Raw genomic sequence first — 19,269 nt, 5'->3', positions numbered from 1 at the left:
GAGGCTGAGATTTGATTTTAGGGATATTTACGGTAATGGGTAGTGAGCAGGAGGTTGGGATTAGAGTAGGTGGATATTTACAGTAATGGGTAGTGAACAGAAGGTTGTTATTAGACGAGGAGGGATATGTATGATAATGGGTAGTGAACAGGAGGTTGGGTTTAGATTAGGTGGGATATTAACGGTAATGGGCAGTGAGCCGGAGGTTGGGATTAGTAGAGTTGGGATATGAACGATAATGGGTAGTGAGCAGGAGGTTGGGATTCGACTGGGTGGGATATTAACGGTATTGGTTAGTGAGCAGGATGTTGGGTTTAGACTAGGTGGGATATTAACGGTAATGGGCTGCGGGCAGGAGGATGGGATTAGACTAGTGGGATATTAACGGTCATGGGCAGTGAGCAGCAGTTTGGGATAAGACTGGGTGGGATATTCACGGTAATCGGTTGTGAGCAGAAGGTTGCGATTAGACTAGTTGGGATATTAACAGTAATGGGCAGTGAACAGGAGGTTGGGAGTAGAGTAGGTGGGATATTAACGGTAATGGGCGGAGAGCAGGAGGTTGTGATTAGACTTGGTGGGATATTAACGGTATTGGATAGTGAGCAGGATGTTTGGTATCGACTAGGTGGGATATTAACTGTTATGGATAGTGAACAAGTGGTTGGAATTAGACCAGGTGGGATATTAACGGTAATGGGCAGTGAGCAGGAGGTTGGGATTAGAAAGGTGGTATATTAACGGTAATGGATATTGTGCAGGAGGTTGGGATTAGATTAGGTGGGATATTAACAGTAATGGGTAGTGAGCACGAGGTTGCGATTAGACTAGGTGGGATATTAACTGTAATGGATAGTGAGCAGGAGGTTGGGATTAGACTAGGTGGGATGTTAACAGTAATGGGCAGTGAGCAGCAGGCTGAGATTTGATTTTAGGGACATTTAAAGTAATGGGTAGTGAGCAGGAGGTTGGGATTAGAGTAGGTGGGATATTAACGGTAATGGGTAGTGAGCAGGAGGTTGGGATTAGAGTAGGTGGGATATTAACGGTAATGGGTAGTGAGCAGGAGGTTGGGATTAGACTAGGTAGGATATTAACTGTAATTGGTAGTGAGCAGGATGTTGGGCATCGACTGGGTGGGATGTTATCGGTAATGGGCAGAGGGCAGGAGAATGGGATTAGACTAGTTGGACATTAGCGGTAATGGGTATTGAGCAGATGGTTCGGATTAGACTAGTTGGGATATTCACGGTAATGGGTAGTGAGCTGGAGCTTGGGATTAGCCTAGGTGCGATCTTAACAGTAATGGGTAATGAGCAGTAGGTTGGGATTAGACTGGCTGCGATCTTAACAGTAATGGGTAGTGAGCAGGCGTTTGGGATTAGACTAGGTGGTGTATTAAGAGTAATTGGTAGTGTGCAGTAGGTTGCGATTAGACTAGTTGCGATATTAACAGTAATGGGTTTTGAGCAGGATGTTGGGATTAGAATAGGCGAGATATTAACAGTAATGGGTAGTGAACAGGAGGTTGGGATTAGACTAGGTTGGATATTAATGGTAATGGGTAGTGAGCAGCAGGTTGGGATTAGACTAGGTGGGATATTTACGGTAATGGGTAGTGAGCAGGCGGTTGGGATTAGACTAGGTGGGATATTAACGGTAATGGGTAGTGAACCAGAGGTTGGGATTAGTCTAGGTTGGATATTAACGGTAATGGGTAGTGAGGAGGAGTTTGGGATTAGACTAGGTTGGATGTTAGTGAGCAGGATTTTGGGATTAGACTAGGTGGGATATTGAAGTTAATGTGTAGTGAGCAGGAGGTTGGGATTTGACTAGGTGGGAATTTAATGGTAATGGGTAGTGAGAACGAGGATGGGATTAGGCTATGTGGGATATTAACGGTAATGGGCAGTGAACAGGAGGTTTGGATTAGACGAAGTGGGATATGAACGATAATGGTTAGTGAACAGGTGGTTGGGATTAGTCTAGGTGAGATATTAACGGTAATGGGCAGTGAGCCGAAGGTTGGGATTATACGAGGTGGGGCATGAACGATAATGGGTAGTGAACAGGAGGTTGGGATTAGAATAGGTGAGATATTAACGGTAATGGGCAATGAGCAGGAGGTTGGGATTAGACTAGGTGGTATATTAATGGTAATGTGTAGTGAGCAGGAGGTTGGGATTAGACTAGGTTTGACATTAACTGTAATTGGTAGTGAGCAGTAGGTTGGGATTCGACAGGGTGGGATGTTATTGGTAAGGCACAGCAGGCAGGAGGATGGGATTAGACTACTGGGATCTTAACGGTAATGTGTAGTCAGCAGATGGTTCGGATTAGGCTAGGTGGGATATTAACAGTAATGGGCAGTCAGCAGGAGTTTGGGATAAGACAGGGTGGGATACTCACGGTCATAGGGAGTGAGCAGGAGGTTGGGAATTAGACTAGGTAGGATATTCACGCTAATGGCTAATGAGGAGGAGGTTGTGATTAGACTAGGTGGGATATTCACGGTACTGGGTAGTGAGCAGCAGGTTGGGATTAGACTAGGTGTGATGTTAACAGTAATAGGCAGTGAGCAGGAGATTGGGATTTGACTAGATGGGATATTAACAGTAATGGGTAGTGAACAGGAGGTTTTGATTAGACTAGGTGGGATATTAACAGTAATGGGCATTGATCAGAAGTTTGGGATTAGACCAGGTGGTATATGAACGATAATGCGTGGTGAACAGCAGGTTGGGATTAGACGAGGAGGGAAATGAACGATAATGGGTAGTGAGCAGAAGGTTAGGAATTAGACTAGGTGGGATATTCTCGCTAATGGGTAGTGAGCAGAATGTTGTGATTAAATTAGGTGGGATATTAACGGTAATGGGTAGTGAGCAGAAGGTTGGGATTAGACTCGGTGGGATATTAACGGTAATGGGTAGTGAGCAGGAGGTTGGGATTAGATTGGTGGGATATTAACGGTAATGGGCAGTGAGCAGGAGGTTGGGATTAGATTGGTGGGATATTAACAGTAATGGGTAGTGAGCAGGAGGTTGTGTTTAGACTAGGTGGGATATTAACAGTAATGGGCAGTGAGCAGGAGGTTGAGTTTAGACTAGGTGGGATATTAACGGTAATGGGTAGTGAGCAGGCGGTTGGGATTAGACTAGGTGGGATATTAACGGTAATGGGCAGTGAGCAGAAGGTTGGGATTACACTAGGTGGGATATTAACAGTAATGGGTAGTGAGCAGGTGGTTGAGTTTAGACTAGGTGGGATATTAACGGTAATGGGCAGTGAGCAGGAGGTTGAGTTTAGACTAGGTGGGATATTTACAGTAATGGGTAGAGAACAGGAGGTTGGGATTACACTAGGTGGGATATTAACGGTAATGGGCAGTGAGCAGGAGTTTGGGATTACACTAGGTGGGATATTAACAGTAATGGGTAGTGAGCAGGAGGTTGGGATTACACTAGGTGGGATATTAACAGTAATGGGCAGTGAGCAGGAGGTTGAGTTTAGACTAGGTGGGATATTAACGGTAATGGGTAGTGAGCAGGAGTATGGGATTAGACTAGGTGGGATATTAACGGTAATGGGCAGTGAGCAGAAGGTTGGGATTACACTAGGTGGGATATTAACGGTAATGGGTTGTGAGCAGGAGGTTGTGATTACACTAGGTGGGATATTTGCAGTAATGGGTAGTGAGCAGGCGGTTGGGATTAGATTGGTGGGATTAGACTCAGTGAATCGGAGGAGAAAAGAAACAATTGCACTTTATTGAATGGGGCAGTCCGGTTTTTCCAGCCCCACACTACTTTTTTTGTCTTGTTTCCTTTCTTTGTGTCTCAATATTTCACCATATGAGCTCCTCTGTTTGTTAATGTCTTTTCATTAACCCAGAGGTGATTTTTTGGTGCCATCTGACATTTCCCCGATTTAATATTAAGTAGTTTCCTGGTCACTCAGTTCATTGCCTTCCCTCTAACTCCTGTCTGTTGCCTCTGGTCTCTCCTTTTCCCAGTCCCACTAAAACCGTTTCCCTTTGTATTCAGTCCACGCAAGTGTTATACCAGAACCTTTCCCCTGTTCTTTGTACAGATACTGACGGTTCCGCTTGGTATTTACACCTCTTCGTATCATTGTTTCAGTTTCACAATATTTGCAGTTTTATCCATTTCTTTGATATATTGCCAATTCCATTCAGTAACATTCTCAGCTTCCAATATTTGATATTGCAACAATTCTCAGTGGCAGTGAGGAAAGAAAATCAGATTTTGGATGTGCTAACAGATCAATATTAAGCAGATGTAGTGAGATAATCCCGCTACTTTATTAATCATTGGTGTGAGCGCACTGAGACAACGGTGTACAGTTCTGCTTGCCTCAGTACAGAAACGCTATCACAGCTATTGAAGACAGCAACTAGAGTGATTGAGAGGGTGGAGGGGTTGGATTAAGAGGAGCTAATGTGTAAATTGGGCATGTTCTCACTGGAAAAGAGAAGTTTGAGGTAATATTATTGCTGTTTCACTTTGTCCAGTATACTACAATCAGAGGACACGGCCTGCGCTTGGAGGGTAAATTCAAAACTAATCTGTGGAAACAATATTTCAGTGAGCGAGTGGTCAATCTGGGGGACAGGCCCCCAAGAGAGATGGAAGAAACAGTTTGTATTGATTCATTAAACGGCAAATTAGATAGATTTATTTCAGAAAATCGCATTTGGGATTGCCTTATATGAGTAATCTGAGATATGATGTGGTAAGTGTAGCATGCTTGGGAGGAAGAGGTGTCTTTGGTTCTACGGTTCCCAAAGCTCGCCACCTCTCGGGTTTTCCTCACCTCATGTCTGGGTCTGTTGTAGATTAATTGATAGAGATCGATTAGTCAACAACTCTATTATAATTGTAGCATTCGATTATCAGGATGTTTGTAGGGGAATTACATACACCTCATCGAGTAATTCCTTTGTTCCTATGTTAGGATATTCGGTCAGCGCTGTGACGTAGAATAAACTAAACTCATTCTGTGTCCCTCCCACTCACTTGATACTCTGGTCCACTGAAATGGTCCTCGCCTGTTAACCCGAGACTGAGTCCCTCCACACCCTCTTCAACCGCCTGTTCCAGTCTGTCCCGGTAGAATTTCGTCAACTGGAACAGCTGGTAATCGTTGCACTTTGTCAAGCACATATTGATTGTCGAGTTCCGATCTGTGAACGCAAAGGACCACGTTAACAAACACCTCCTGAAAACGCACATACATCGCATGTGCTACATTCCTCAATCTATAAAGTCAGATTTGTCAAACATGACTTATCGACAGCTTATCGGTTCCAGCCACCCCATCATCCACTGTATCAGTACATATTCTCAAAGTATTCTTTAATAGAAACATAGACATAGAAACATAGAAGATAGAAGCAGGAGTAGGTCAATCGGCCCCTCGAACCTGCTCCGCCATTCAATGAGATCGTGGCTGATCATCGAAATTAAGTACCCTGTCCCTGCCTCTTCTCCATATCCCTTGATCCCTTTAGCCTTAAGAAATATATCTAACTCCTTCTTGAATATATTTAATGAATTGGCCTCTACTACCTTCTGTGGTAGAGAATTCCACAGGTTCACCAATCTCTGAGTGAAGAAATTCCCCCTCATCTCTGTCCTAAATGGCTTACCCCTTATCCTTAGACTGTGATGCCTGGTTCTGGACTCCACGGCCATCGGGAACATCCATCCTGCATTTAGTCTGTCTAGTCCTGTTAGAATTATATAAGTTTCAATGAGGTCCCCTCTCATTCATCTAAACTCCAGCGAGTATAAGCCCAATCGACCCAATCTCTCCTCATACGTCATTCCTGCCATCACAGGTATCAGGCTGGTGAATCTTCGCTGCACTCCCTCCATGGCAAGAACATCCTTCCTCAGATAAGGCGAACAAAACTGCACACAATAGTCAAGATGTGGTCTCACCAAGGCCCTGTACAACTGCAGCAAGACATCCTTGTTCCTGTACTTGAACCCTCTCGCTATGAAGGCCAACATACCATATGCCTTCTTAACCGCCTGCTGCACCTGCATGCTTACCTTCAGCGACTGGTGCACAAGGACACCCAGGTATCATTGCACTTCCCCTTCTCCCAATCTATTGCCATTCAGATACTAATCTGCCTTCCTGTTTTTGACAACAAAGTGGGTGACCTCGCATTTATCCACGTTATATTGCATCTGCCATGCTTCTGCCCAATCACCCAACCTGTCCAAATCATACGGAAGTTTCTCGGCATCCTCCTCACAGCACATACGCACACCCAGCTTTGTGTCTTCCAAAAACTTGGAGATATTACATCTAGTTCCCTCATCTAGATCATTAATATATATTGTGAATAGCTGGGGTCCTAACACCGATCCCTACGGTACCCCAGTAGTCACTGCCTCCCACTCGGAAAAAGACCCATTTATTCCAACTCTTTGCTTTCTGTCTGCCAACTAGTTCTCTATCCAAGTCAATACCTTGCCCCCAATCCCATGTGCCTTAAATTTACACGCTAATCTCTTATGCGGGACCTTATCGAAAGCCTTCTGAAATTCCAAATACACCACATCCACTGGTTCTCCCTTATCTATTTTACCAGTTACATCCTCAAAAATTTCCTGTTGCTTAGTCCAGCATGATTTACCTTTTGTAAATCCATGTTGACTTTGTCCGATCCTGTCACTGTTTACCAAGTGCTCTGCTATTACATATTTTATAATGGGCTCTAGCATTTTCCCCACTACCGATGTCAGGCTTACTGGTCAATACTTCCCCGTTTACTCTCTACTACCTTTTTTGAATAGTGTGGTACCTTAACTACCCTCCAATCCATGGGTACTGTTCCAGAGTCTATCGAATTTTGGAGGATGACCAGCAATGCATCTACTATTTCTAGGGCCCCTTCCTTAACTGCCCTACGATGTAGATTATCAGGCACTGGGGATTTATCGGCCTTCAATCCCATCAATTTCCCCAACACCATTTCCCTATATATACTGATTTCTTTCAGTTCCTCCCTCTCATTTGATCCTATGTTCCCGACATCTCTGGGAGTTATGTGTGTCCTCCTTTGTGAAGACAGAACAAAAGTATGTAATTAATTGGTCCGCCACTTCTTAGTTCCCCGTTATAAATTCCCCTGATTCTGACTGCAAGGGACCTACGCTTGACTTTACCAATCTTTTTCTCTTCACATTCCTATAAAAGCTTTTACAGTCAGTTTGTATGTTTCCTGCAAGCTTACTCTCATACTCTATTTTCCCCTTCTTAATTAATCCCTTTGTCCTCCTTTGTTGAATCCTAAACTTCGCCCAATCCTCAGGTTTACTGCTTTCTCTGGACAATTTATATGTCCTCTCCTTGGATCTTATGCTATCCCTAAGTTCCTTTGTTAGCAACGGTTGAATCACCTTTTTGTTTTATTTTTATGCCAAACTGGGATGAACAAATTCTGTAGTTCATCAATGCGAACTTTGAATGTTTGCCATTGCCTATCCACCGTCAACCCTTTGCATGACATTCCCCAATCAATCCTACCCAACTCGCTCCTCATACCATCGTAGTTTCCTTTAGTTAAATTCAGGACCCCAGTCTCTGAGTCAACTACTTCACTCTCCATCTTAATGAAGAATTCTATAATATTATGATCGCTCTGACCCAAGGGGCATCGCACAACAAGATTGCTAATTAATCCTTTCTCATTACATAATACCCAGTCTAAGATGGCCTGATCTCTAGTTGGTTCCTCGACATATTGGTCCAGGAATCCAGCCCGTATACACTCCAGGAATTCCTCCTCCACATTATTGTTACTGATTTGGTTAGCCCAGATTAAAGTCACCCAAGATAACTGCTGTGCCCTTATTGCACGCATCTCTAATTTTCCGTTTAATGCCACCCCAACCTGCGCATTACTGTTTGGAGGTCAATATACCACTCCCACTAACGAGTTGTGCCCCTTGGTATTTCTCAGTTCTACCCATACAGATTCCACATCATCAGAGATAATATCCTTCCTTACAATTGTGTTAATCCCCTCTTTATCCAGCAATGCTACTCCACCTCCTTTTCCTTTTTGCCTATCTTTCCTGTATATTGGCCGAGAAATTCAGTTGGCGCCGCGCCAGGGCTTTAGCTCCGGAAAGTTAGCGCCGGCGCTAAGTCCCCCTGCGCACGCCAAAAATTCAGTAGCGCCGCGCCCAAACGGCTGCCGGCGCTACTGAAGGGTGTTTGCGCCTGAAAATGGGCGCTACCTGCTGCATTGCGGCGCTATTCCGGCGCTGCGGCGCCCGATGCGGTGCGGCAGTCTCGGGAAGTGCAGGCCTCCTCCTTCAGTTAAGGAGGAGCTGCCTGCACCCGCCCGCTGGCCGGTAAAATCTTCACAAAAGTGAGCCCGGCACCTCGGGGAAGTGCCAGGCTCGCAGCCCAGAAGCATCTGTTCCGTGGGGGTGGGGGTGTGGAGGAGTTCGGGGAGGGAGGTGCGGGCAGGCGGCCGGTGGGAAAGCGGCCGGCTGCCGCGTGACCTTAATGCGCCGGCGCAAACTCCTGTAAGACTCGGTTGCCTGAGTCTTAGTTGCGGCTGCCACGGGCGAGGCGGCCGCAACTCAATTTCGGCGCTGGGGCCCGTCACCACGGCAACCGGGAGGCTGCGCACACCGATGGCATCATCGGTGCCGGCGCAGCGCAACCGGTCTACCGCCGATGGTAGGGCCCCAGGGAATTTCTGAACATTCAATTTCTAGGCCATTGACTTCCCAGCCTTGGCCACCCAGGAGCCATGATTCCGTAATCCCTATCATATCATGTTCATTTACCTCTATTTGTGCAACTAATTCATCCTCTTTATTAAGAATGCACCTTGCATTAAGACACAAAGCCTTCAGGCTTGTTGTTGTAATGCTCTTAGACATTTTATAATTATTATTTACTGTGGCCATGTTTGATTAAAAACCCTTAATTTCTCTGACTGCCACCTTTGTTTTTCTCCTTCCTATCTTTTGCTTCTATCCTTGTTTCCCTTTCCTCTGTCTCCCTGCTCAGGTTCCCAACACACTGCCATTTTAGTTTAAATCCTCCCGCAGAGCACTAGCAAAATCTCCCCCTATGACATCGGTCCTGGTCCTGCCCAGGTGTAAACCGTCCGGTTTGTACTGGTCCCTCATCCCCCAGAACTGGTTCCAATGTCCCAGGAATTTGAATCCCTCCCACTTGAACCTATCCTCTAGCCATGTATTCATCTGAAATATCCTTCTATTTCTACTCTGACTAGCACGTGGCAATGTTAGCCATCCTGAGGTTACTACCTTTGATGTCCTATTTTTTAAATTTACCTCCTAACTCCCTATATTCAGCTTTTAGGACCTCATCCCATTTTTTACCTATATCGTTGGTACCTTTATGCACCATGCCAACTGGCTGTTCACCCTCCCCTTCCAAAATGTTCTGCAGCCGCTCTGAGACATCCTTGACCCTTGCACCAGGGAGGCAACACACCATCCTGGAGTCTCATTTGCGGCCGCAGAAACGCCTATCTATTCTCCTTACAATAGAATCCCCTATTACTGTAGCTCTACCCCTCTTTTTCCTCCCATCCTGTGCAGCAGAACCACCCCTGGTGCCAGGATGTTGGCTGCTGCTGCCTTCCCTTGATAAGCCATCCCCTTCAACAATATCCAAAGTGGTATATCTGTTTGAGAGGGGGATGACCACAGAGGACTTCTGCACTACCTGCCTGCACCTACTATTCTGCCTAGTGGTCAACCCTTCCCTTTCTGCCTGTGCAACCTTTGCCTGCGGTGTGGCGAACAGATTAAAAATGATATCAATGACATCCTCAGCCTCGCGAATGCTCCAGTATGTATCCATTCACAGCTCCAGTGCTGCAATGCGGTCTGCCAGTAGCTGCAGCTGGATACACTTTCTGCACACATTGTTGTCAGGGACACAGGAAGTGTCGCTGATATCCCTCATAGCACAGGAGTATACCACGGGGCCAAGCTCTCCTGCCATGATTTACCCTTTAATTAATTCAAATTGAATTAATTCCAATCAATACCACCAATTACAGTATAATTAAATGATATATTCAAGGGCCCTTGTTTACCAACAGTCCCCGTTATACCAGAGAGAACTTAGAAACTATAAACCACTGAGTTTAAGTTTGGAAAAAAGGAGGAAGAGTGAAATATTCACCAACCAATCATTTACCTGCTTTCTGGTGACGTCACACTTCCATTACTTTTTACTTCTCTCTCTCCCGCTCTGAGATTGGTAAGCCTACCTGCTCCTCACCGCCTCTTTGTATCCTCAGGCTCTCACTTCACCCAGGTCCACCACCGCTGTGGGGCCTAACTGCTGCTGCCGCCTCGATTATAAGTTAGCTCTGCCGCCGCCGCTTCTACCAGGTCCACCGCTGCTGGGGGGCCTACCTGCTGCTGCCGCCTTGGTTTTGTTAGCTCGCTCCGCGACCGCCTCGCTCCACCCAGGTCCGCCGCTGCTGGGGGGCCTACCTGCTGCTGCTGCCTTGGTTGTGTTAGCTCGCTCCGCGACCGCCTCTCTCCACCCAGGTCCGCCGCCGCTGGGGGGTGTACCTGCTGCTGCTGTCTCGGTTTTGTTAGCTCGCTCTGCGACCGCCTCTCTCCACCCAGGTCCGCCGCTGCTGTGGGGCTTACCTGCTGCTGCCGCCTCAGTTTTGTTAGCTCACTCCGCCGCTGCCGCCTCACCTAGGTCGGCCGCTGCTGTTGGGCCTACCTGCTGCTGCCGCCTTGGATTTGTTAGCTCGCTCTGCGACCGCCTCTCTCCACCCAGGTCCGCCGCTGCTGTGGGCCTACCTGCTGCTAATGCTGCAGCTGCATTGGTCTGGTTAGCTCACTCAGCCGCCGCCTCACTCCACCAGGTCTGCCGCGGGGCCTACCTGCTCCTGCCGCCTCGGTTTTGTTAGCTCCGCCGCCGCTGATCTTCCAAATTCAGTACACTGTCCCTGCTTTCTCTCCATATCCCTTTAGCCTTAAGAAGTATGTCCAACTCCTTCTGGAATATATTTAATGAATTGGCCTCAACTGCCTTCTGTGGTAGAGAATTCCAAAGGTTCACCACTCTCTGGGTGAAGAAATTCATCCTCATCTCTGTCCTAAATGGCTTACCCCTCATCATTAGACTGTGACCCCTGGTTCTTGACTCCCCCGCCATCTAGTCTGTCTAGTCCTGTTAGAATTTTATAAGTTTCAATGAGATCCCCTCTTATTCTACTAAGCTCCAGCGAATATAAACCGAATCGACCCAATCTTTCCTCATACATCATTCCTGCCATCCCAGGAATCAGTCTGGGGAATTATTGCTGCACACCCTCCATGGCAAGAACATCCTTCTTCAGATAAGGGAACCAAAACTGCACACAATACTCAAGGTGTTGTCTCACCAAGGCCCTGTACAACTGCAGCAAGACATCCTTGTTCCTATACTCAAACCCTCTCGCTATGAAGGCCAACATACCATTTGCCTTCTTAACCGCCTGCTGCACCTGCATGATTGCCTTCAGTGACTGGTGCACAAGGACACCCAGGTCTCGTTGCACTTCCCCTTCTCCCAGTCTATTGCCATCAGATAATAATCTGCCTTCCTGTTTTTTCCAGCAAAGTGGATAACCTCGAATTTATCCACATAATAACGCATCTGCCATGCATCTGACAATCACGCAAACTGTCCATATCATACTGGAGTTTCTCGGCATCCTCCTCACAGCACACACGTCCACCAAGCTTTGTGTCATCAGCAAACTTGGAGATATTACAACTAGTTCCCTCATCTAGATCATTAATATATATTGTGAATAGCTGGGGTCCTAGCACCGATCACTGCGGTACCCCACTAGTCACTGGCTGCCACTCGGAAAAATACTTGTTTATTCCAACTCTTTGCTTCCTGTCTGCCAACCAATTCTTTATCCGATTCAGTACCTTACACCCAATCCCATGTGCTTTAACTTTACACGTTAATCTCTTAGGCGGGAACTTATCAAAAGCCTTCTGAAAGTCCAAATGCACCACATCCACTGGTTCTCCCTTATCTATTCTACCAGTTACATCCTCAAAAAATTCCAGTAGATTTATCAAGCATGATTTACCTTTCTTAATCCATGTTGACATTGTCCAATCCTGTCACTGTTTTCCAAATGCTCTGCTATTAAATCTTTTGGAATGGACTCTAGCATTTTCCCAACTGCCGATGTCAGGCTTACCAGTCTATAATCCCCTGTTTTCTCTGTACCACCTTTTTTGAATAGTGGGTTTACATGAACAACACTCCAATCCATGGGAACTGTTCCAGAGTCTATAGAATTTTGGAAGATGACCAGCAATGCATCTACTCTTTCTAGGGCCACTTCCTTAAGTACCATAGGATGTAAATTATCAGGCCCAAGGGATTTATCGGCCTTCAATCCCGTCAATTTCCCTTACACCATTTCCCTACAAATATTGATTTCATTCAGTTCCTTCCTCTCATCAGGCCCTGTGTTCTCTGGCATATCTGGGAGGTTACTTGTGTCCTCCTTTGTGAACACAGAACCAAAGTATGTATTTAATTGGTCTGCCCTTTCTTTTTTCCACATTATAAATTCCCCTGTTTCTGACTGCAAGGGACCTATGCTTGACTTCAATCTTTTTCTCTTCACATATCTATGGAAGCTTTTACAGTCAGTTTTTATGTTCTCTGCAAGCTTACTCTCATACTCTATTTTCCCCCTCTTAATTAATCCCTTTGTCCTACTTTGCTGCATCCTAATCTGCACCCAATCCTCAGGTTTGCTGCTTTTTCTGGCCAATTTATATGTCCTCTCCTTGGATCTTATGCTATCCCTAATTTCCCTTGTTAGCCACGTCTGAGTCACCTTTTGTGTTTTATTTTTATGCCAAACAGGGATCAACAAATTCTGTCGTTCATCCATGCGATCTTTAAATGTTTGCCATTGCTTACCCACTATCAACCCTTTAAGTAACGTTCCCCAATCCATCCTAGCCAAATCGTGCCTCATACCATTGTAGTTTCCTTTATTTAAATTCAGGATCCTTGTCTCTGATTCAAATACTTCACTCTCCATCTTACTGAAGAATTCTCTCTTATTATGATTGTTCCGCCCCAAGGTGCCGTGCCCAACAACATTGCTAATTAATCCTTTCTCATTACATAATACGCAGTCTAAGATGGCCTGATCTCCAGTTGGTTCCTCGACATATTGGTCCAGGAAACCATCCCGTATACAGTCCAGGAATTCCTCCTCCACAGTATTGTTACTAATTTGGTTAGCCCAATCTATATGTAGATTGAAGTCACCCATAATAACTGCTGTGCCCTTATTGCACGCGTCCCTAATTTACCATTTAATGCCATCCCCAACCTCAGCATTACTGTTTGGTGGTTTGTATACAACTCCCACTAACGTTTTCTGCCCCTTCGTATTTCCCAGTTCTACTCTTACAGATGCCACGTCATCAGAGCTAATATCCATCCTTACTATTGTGTTAATCTCCTCTTTAACCAGCAATGCTACCCCACCTCTTTTTCATTTTTGCCTGTCTTTCTTGAATATTGAATACCCCTGGATGTTGATTTCCCAGCCTTGGTCACCCTGGAGCCATGTCTCTGTAATTCCAGTTATATCATATCCGTTTACATCTATTTGCATAGCTAATTCATCCACCTTATTACTGATGCTCCTCGTATTAAGACACAAATCCTTCAGGCTTGTTTTTTAACACTCTTAAAACTTTTAGAATCATTATTTACTGTGGCCATGTTTGATTTAAACCCTTGATTTCTCTGAGTGCCACTTTTGCTTTTCACCTTCCTGTCTTTTGCTTCTATCCTTGCTTAACTTTCCTCTGTCTCCCTGCACAGGTGCACACACATATTCCAGGAGGTTGCTCAACAGAAAACAGTCCTCCCTCTCTGTCTCATCTCTACTGCTCGATAGCCTGCAAAAACCCACCGCAACATGTGCTATTCCCCTTCCTATTCCTTTGCTGTATACATATAGATTCTATCTTAAAATAACTCCAGGAAACATCCAGCGCGGACATAGAAATTTTTGTAAAACTGTCATCCACAATTATATTTTCACTCTCCTCAAAATGTTATAATCAGGATCGTTTCGCTCCGAGTTCCATTCAATCCTCAGTCCTGTCTCATTGTTAATCGATCACAGCACCCAGGAGGATAAAGGCAGAAGGTGCATGGGAACACCATTGGCTCCCATTTCCCCTCCAAGTCACACACCGACCTGCCTTGGACATATATCGCCGAACATCATCATCGCTGGGTAAACATCATGGAAATCCCTACCCACATGTTCCTGTTTCAACAGTTTTTGTAATTCGGCAGTCTAGTCTCAGATCAAGACATTCCCCATCCTCCAGTCATATCAGCCGATACCCTCCCACTTCTCCATTCAACTTTTCTGCAAATCCATTGTTGTTGGTCGGTTCAGATCATGGCCGTCCTTTGCCTCCCGACTGAACTCACTCGAGTGCCCCAAGATTGTGAAACTTTCCCCCTGATCCAGCCCTGCAGCCACACAATGACCAGCGTCATATTACCCGCCTTAAGCAGCCCAGTGCAAAATAATCCAGAGCTCAACAGCTTGAGGCCTTGTGTCTTAGTTTAATGCCTCAGTCTTAATAGTCACTCTATAAATGTATTTCTATCCATGTTATTGGTTCCGAACATGGCTATTTTCTGCTCCCCTTTGCTTCCCTGAGATGGTCCCATACGTATCATGATATTCTTCCCTCTGGCACCAGGGAGGTAACTAATCATACCTGACCTGCTCAGGGCTGCAGAAGAGTCTGCCTATTCCACTGATGATAGAATCTCCCACCGGTATAGCTCTCCTATTCCTGTGCCCCACCTGCCTCTCACCCCTGCCCCACTTGGGGTGGTCTCCTGCTCTCTGGTGCCACTGTTGCTCAGGAAGACGATCCTCTGAGTCACTGCCTCTATCCACCTTAGAGTCCCCAATGTCAGGTATCCATTGGATAGTTCCATTACTCAGGGGTTCCTTCCACCTGGGACTGCGGTATCCCTCTAGGTGGTCACTCACTTCCCTCTTTTTATTCAGACCCTGTCCTACTCCATCTACTTGTGTGAGCTGCAGGTTCAGGCACTAGATCTGGACCTTTTGCCAGGATAGAAGTTGTATTTTAAAGTATTATCTGAACCAACCTGTGTCCATTCTCATTCGTGTTGAAGATGTTCGAACTTCTCCCTTGTCTGAACCTTCAGCCATGGTGGTGACAGGCGTTCCCAGGCTCTGATGCTCTGTAACAAATATTTTATTAAAGGAGGGTTAGACGGAAATATTAAAATGAGGAGAACATTGCCTTTTTAACGTGATATCAAGTCCCTCCTCCCCCATCAGTACAGCAGCTGGTAGTTCTGGGATCTCAGAAAACACCATGAATATACAAGTGGTGGATGTGACTGCTGTTTTACAATCATAATTCTCCATTTGTGTGTGTGCCCGCACACGTGCGTCCATTGAAACTATCAATCAGCAGCCTTTCCTTTCCCCACTGTGGAAACGTAAAAGTGATTCAGTTAATTCAGTACCAGTTTGAGTCTTTGTAAATTTAAGTACGTTGCTGTTGCACTAACGCTGCCACTAGTGTAATAAACACACAACAGCAACAGAGGTGCAAAGAGAATGTATGAGAAATGATTAGTGGTAACATAATAGGGAACACTAATGCCTTTTATCAACATATAAATAGTGAAAGAATAGTCCAAGGAAAGGTGGGGCCGATTAAGGACTGAAAAGACAATCATCTTGTGGAAGCAGAGGACATGACTGAGGTATTAAATTATCACTTTGCCTCCGTATTCACTAAAGGAGAGGATGCTGCCAATTGTACAGTAAAGGAGGAAGTGTAGAGAAATTGGACAGGATATACATCGATTAGGATGATGGACTAAATCGGTTGTCAGGGCTCAAAGTAGAAATGTCACCCGCTCTGCCACAATCTTCCAATCCTTGGTTATGGGAAAGGTGCCAGAGGAAGGGAGGACTGCAAACGTTACTTCCCTGTTCAAAAAAGGAGAGTGTGATGAACCAAATAACTACAGGCGACTCAGCTTAACATCGGGGTTGAGGAAACTCCTCGGGTCAACATTTCTGAAACAAAATTAACTGTCACTTGGAAAAACATGGGTTCATTAGCGACAGATAAAATGGATTTTTTGTAAAGGCAATTCAAACCTGGCTGACTTGAATGAGCTAATGGATGAAATAGGAGAGGGTTGATGAAGGTAGTGAAGTTGATGTTCTGTATATGGACTTTCAGAAGGCGTTTAATAAAGTATCTCATAATAGACTGGTTAACAAAATTGGAGCCAATGATATTAAAGGAGCAGTGGCAGCGTGGATACTAAATTGGCGAAGGGACAGAAAACAGACAGTAGTTGTGAACTGATATTGTTCACACTGGAGGGAAGTTTACAGTGTTCCCAGGGGTCAGTATTAGGACCGCTGTTCTTTTTGATATATTTTAGTGACATGGACCTAGGTATACAGGGCACAATTTAAAAGTATGTTGAAGACACGAATCTCAGAAAAGTCGTAAACCATGAGGAGGCTAGCGGCAGACTTCAGGAGGAGATAGACACTCTGGTGAAATGGGCAGACGCATGGCAGGTGAAATTTAATGCAGCGAAGTGTGAAGTGATGCACTTTGGAAGGAAGAATGAGGCAATATAAACTAAATGTTACAATTTTAACTGGGTTTCAGGAAAAGAAAAACTTGGGAGTACGCATAGAGAAATCTTTGAAGCTGGCAGGACAGGACAATAAAGCTTTTAGAGAAGTAAACGAGACCATTAGCTTTACAATAGAGGAATATAGGAATATAGGAACAGAAGAATGCCCCTCATTCACTCGAGCTCGTTCCTCCATTCAATTTGAACATGGCTGAGCTGTATCTTAACTCCATCTACCCGCCTTGGTTCTGTAAGCCTAATACAATTGCCTAACACAAATCTATCAATCACAGTTTTGTAATTTTCAATTGACCGAAACTCAACAGCTTCTTGAGGGCGAGTGTTCCAGATTTCCACTACACTGTGTCTGAGGAAATGCTTTTTAACATCAACCCTGAACGGCCTCGCTCTGTGTTTAAGGTTATGCCGCTTTTGCTGGACTGGTCCACCATAGGACATAGATTAACTCTTTCTATGCTAGCAATTACTTTGATCATCTTAAACCCCTCAATTAGATCACCCCTTAAAATGGTATAATCAAGGGAATAAAAGCTTCGTCTATGCAACCCAACCTCATAATTTAAAGCTTTTAGCCCCAGTATCATTCTGGTGAATCTGAGCTGCACCACCTCCAAAGCCAAGATATTGTTGCCGAGGTGTGGTTCTCTTAATGGGTCTAACCAGATCTCTGTACAGCTGGAACAGAACTTCTACCCCTTTGTATTCCAGCCCTCGAGATAAAGCCCAACATTCCATTAGATTTTTACTTATTTGTGGTACCCATCAACTAGCTTCTATTGATTTATGTACTTGAATCCAGAGTTCTCTCTGCTCATCCACAGTTCCTAACTTCTAACCATTTAGAACATTCTCTGATCATTCCTTTTTAGGTCCAACGTGAGTGACATCACACATTCCCACACTGATCTCCATCTGCCACTGTCGTGCCCAGAGAGTGCAAAGCAAGAAAGTTATGCTAAACCTTTACCAAACAGTGGCTAGGCCTCACCTAGAGCATTTTGTCCAATTCTGGACACCACACTTTAGGAAGGCTGTCAGAGCCTTGCAGAGGGTGCAGAAGAGATTTATTAGAATGGAAACAAAAATGAGGGATTTCAGTTACATGAAGAGACTGGAGGAGGTGGAATTGTTCTCCATTAAATCAGCGAAGGTTAAGACGAGATTTAATGGAGGCTTTAAAATCATGAAACGTTTTGCTATTTTCATAGAATAAATAAGGAGAAACTGTATCGATTGACAAAAGGGTCGGTATAAAGAAGTCACAGATTTAATGCAACTGGCAAAAGAGATGAAAGATTTTTAGGCATCGAGTTACGATGTTACTGGAATGCAACGCCTGAAAGAATGGTAGAAGAAAATGCAATCGTAACTTTTAAAATGGAATTGGATAAATAATAAAAGTAGAGAAAGTTGTAGGGCTCAGGGGAGAGAGCAGTGGAGTCGGATTAATTGGATTGCTCATTTAATGTTCTGGCACAGGATTGATGGGCCCTCTGAGCTGAAGGATTCTATGCTTCATGACATCGACCTCTGACTCTTTGTTCCTAAGTGTGTTTTACCTGATCAATGTGCTTGAATACTATTTACAGCAGCAGCAATTTAGCGTGTGAAATTGCATTTGGAAGATTTATTCTGTTAAATCGCACAACCCCCAGTAAATTAATTTCTGGAAATACATCCGCTGTTACCTGTCCACTATTGTGATGTTAACTTGTCTCTATCTTTGAAATGCTGGTAAAATAAACGGCGATTTCGCTATTTTAGAATACAATAATTTTACTCAGTATGTTTTGGGTCCTTACCTTGTGCTGCGGCTCCTGATTCTGGTTCCAGAGAGTCCGGGTAAGTTAGTGCTGTGAGTTCTGCAGGTTAATGAACACACCCTGGGTAAAGATCAGTTACACCTCACAGTTATAAACACCGCCTTCAGCCTGATCAGTACAATCCCTCCCCGCCCTGTGCTCTGGTACAGGGCTCGATCAGAACCACACACGGTTCCATTCAGTTTGAATTGATCTGATAAATTGCTGACCTTTTAATTAAAGTCATTAACCCTCTGTGTGGTAACAATGACTACATTTCCCCACAGCTCTTCCATCTGCGGTTCAGAAGAACCGACAGTGAAACCTTGTCCTGTAGCGGCAATCAGTTTCAGAACTTCAATTAGATTTCATTGCTCACCATAAAACCAGTTTATTATCGGACCAGAAAAGGCCAAAGATACCAAGGGACAAAGATCGCTGATGAGAATCTGCAAGAAACAGTCTCTAGTTAATGAGTAACATTCTGGTCATTGATCAGGATGGTCAGACCCGTCAGTATCAGGCTCCAGGTTTCAGTAACTGGAACTGAATCAGCCAATGTGGGCGCTAAACAAGTGAGGTGTCTTCTACACTGCCCTGTTAACTTTTAGTGCTCGTGATGTAATTTCACATTTTATTTTAATCTTTCTTTTAGCAGTTTCGGATTATA

The 19,269-nt window shown here is 44.8% G+C and overlaps 1 pseudogene; it reads right to left on the bottom strand.

Annotated features, from left to right (window-relative positions):
• The window catches only part of LOC147085103 (NACHT, LRR and PYD domains-containing protein 3-like), a 47,494-nt pseudogene extending 28,755 nt beyond the window's left edge, over nt 1–18,739 (bottom strand).
• Nucleotides 18,740–19,269: the final 530 nt, after the last annotated feature.

The sequence above is a fragment of the Somniosus microcephalus genome, unplaced genomic scaffold, assembly GCF_052327205.1.
Source record: "Somniosus microcephalus isolate GS21.2 unplaced genomic scaffold, FLI_Smic_1.0 unresolved_chr9, whole genome shotgun sequence".
Lineage (NCBI taxonomy): Eukaryota > Metazoa > Chordata > Chondrichthyes > Squaliformes > Somniosidae > Somniosus > Somniosus microcephalus.
This window is presented reverse-complemented; position numbering and strand designations above follow the sequence as displayed.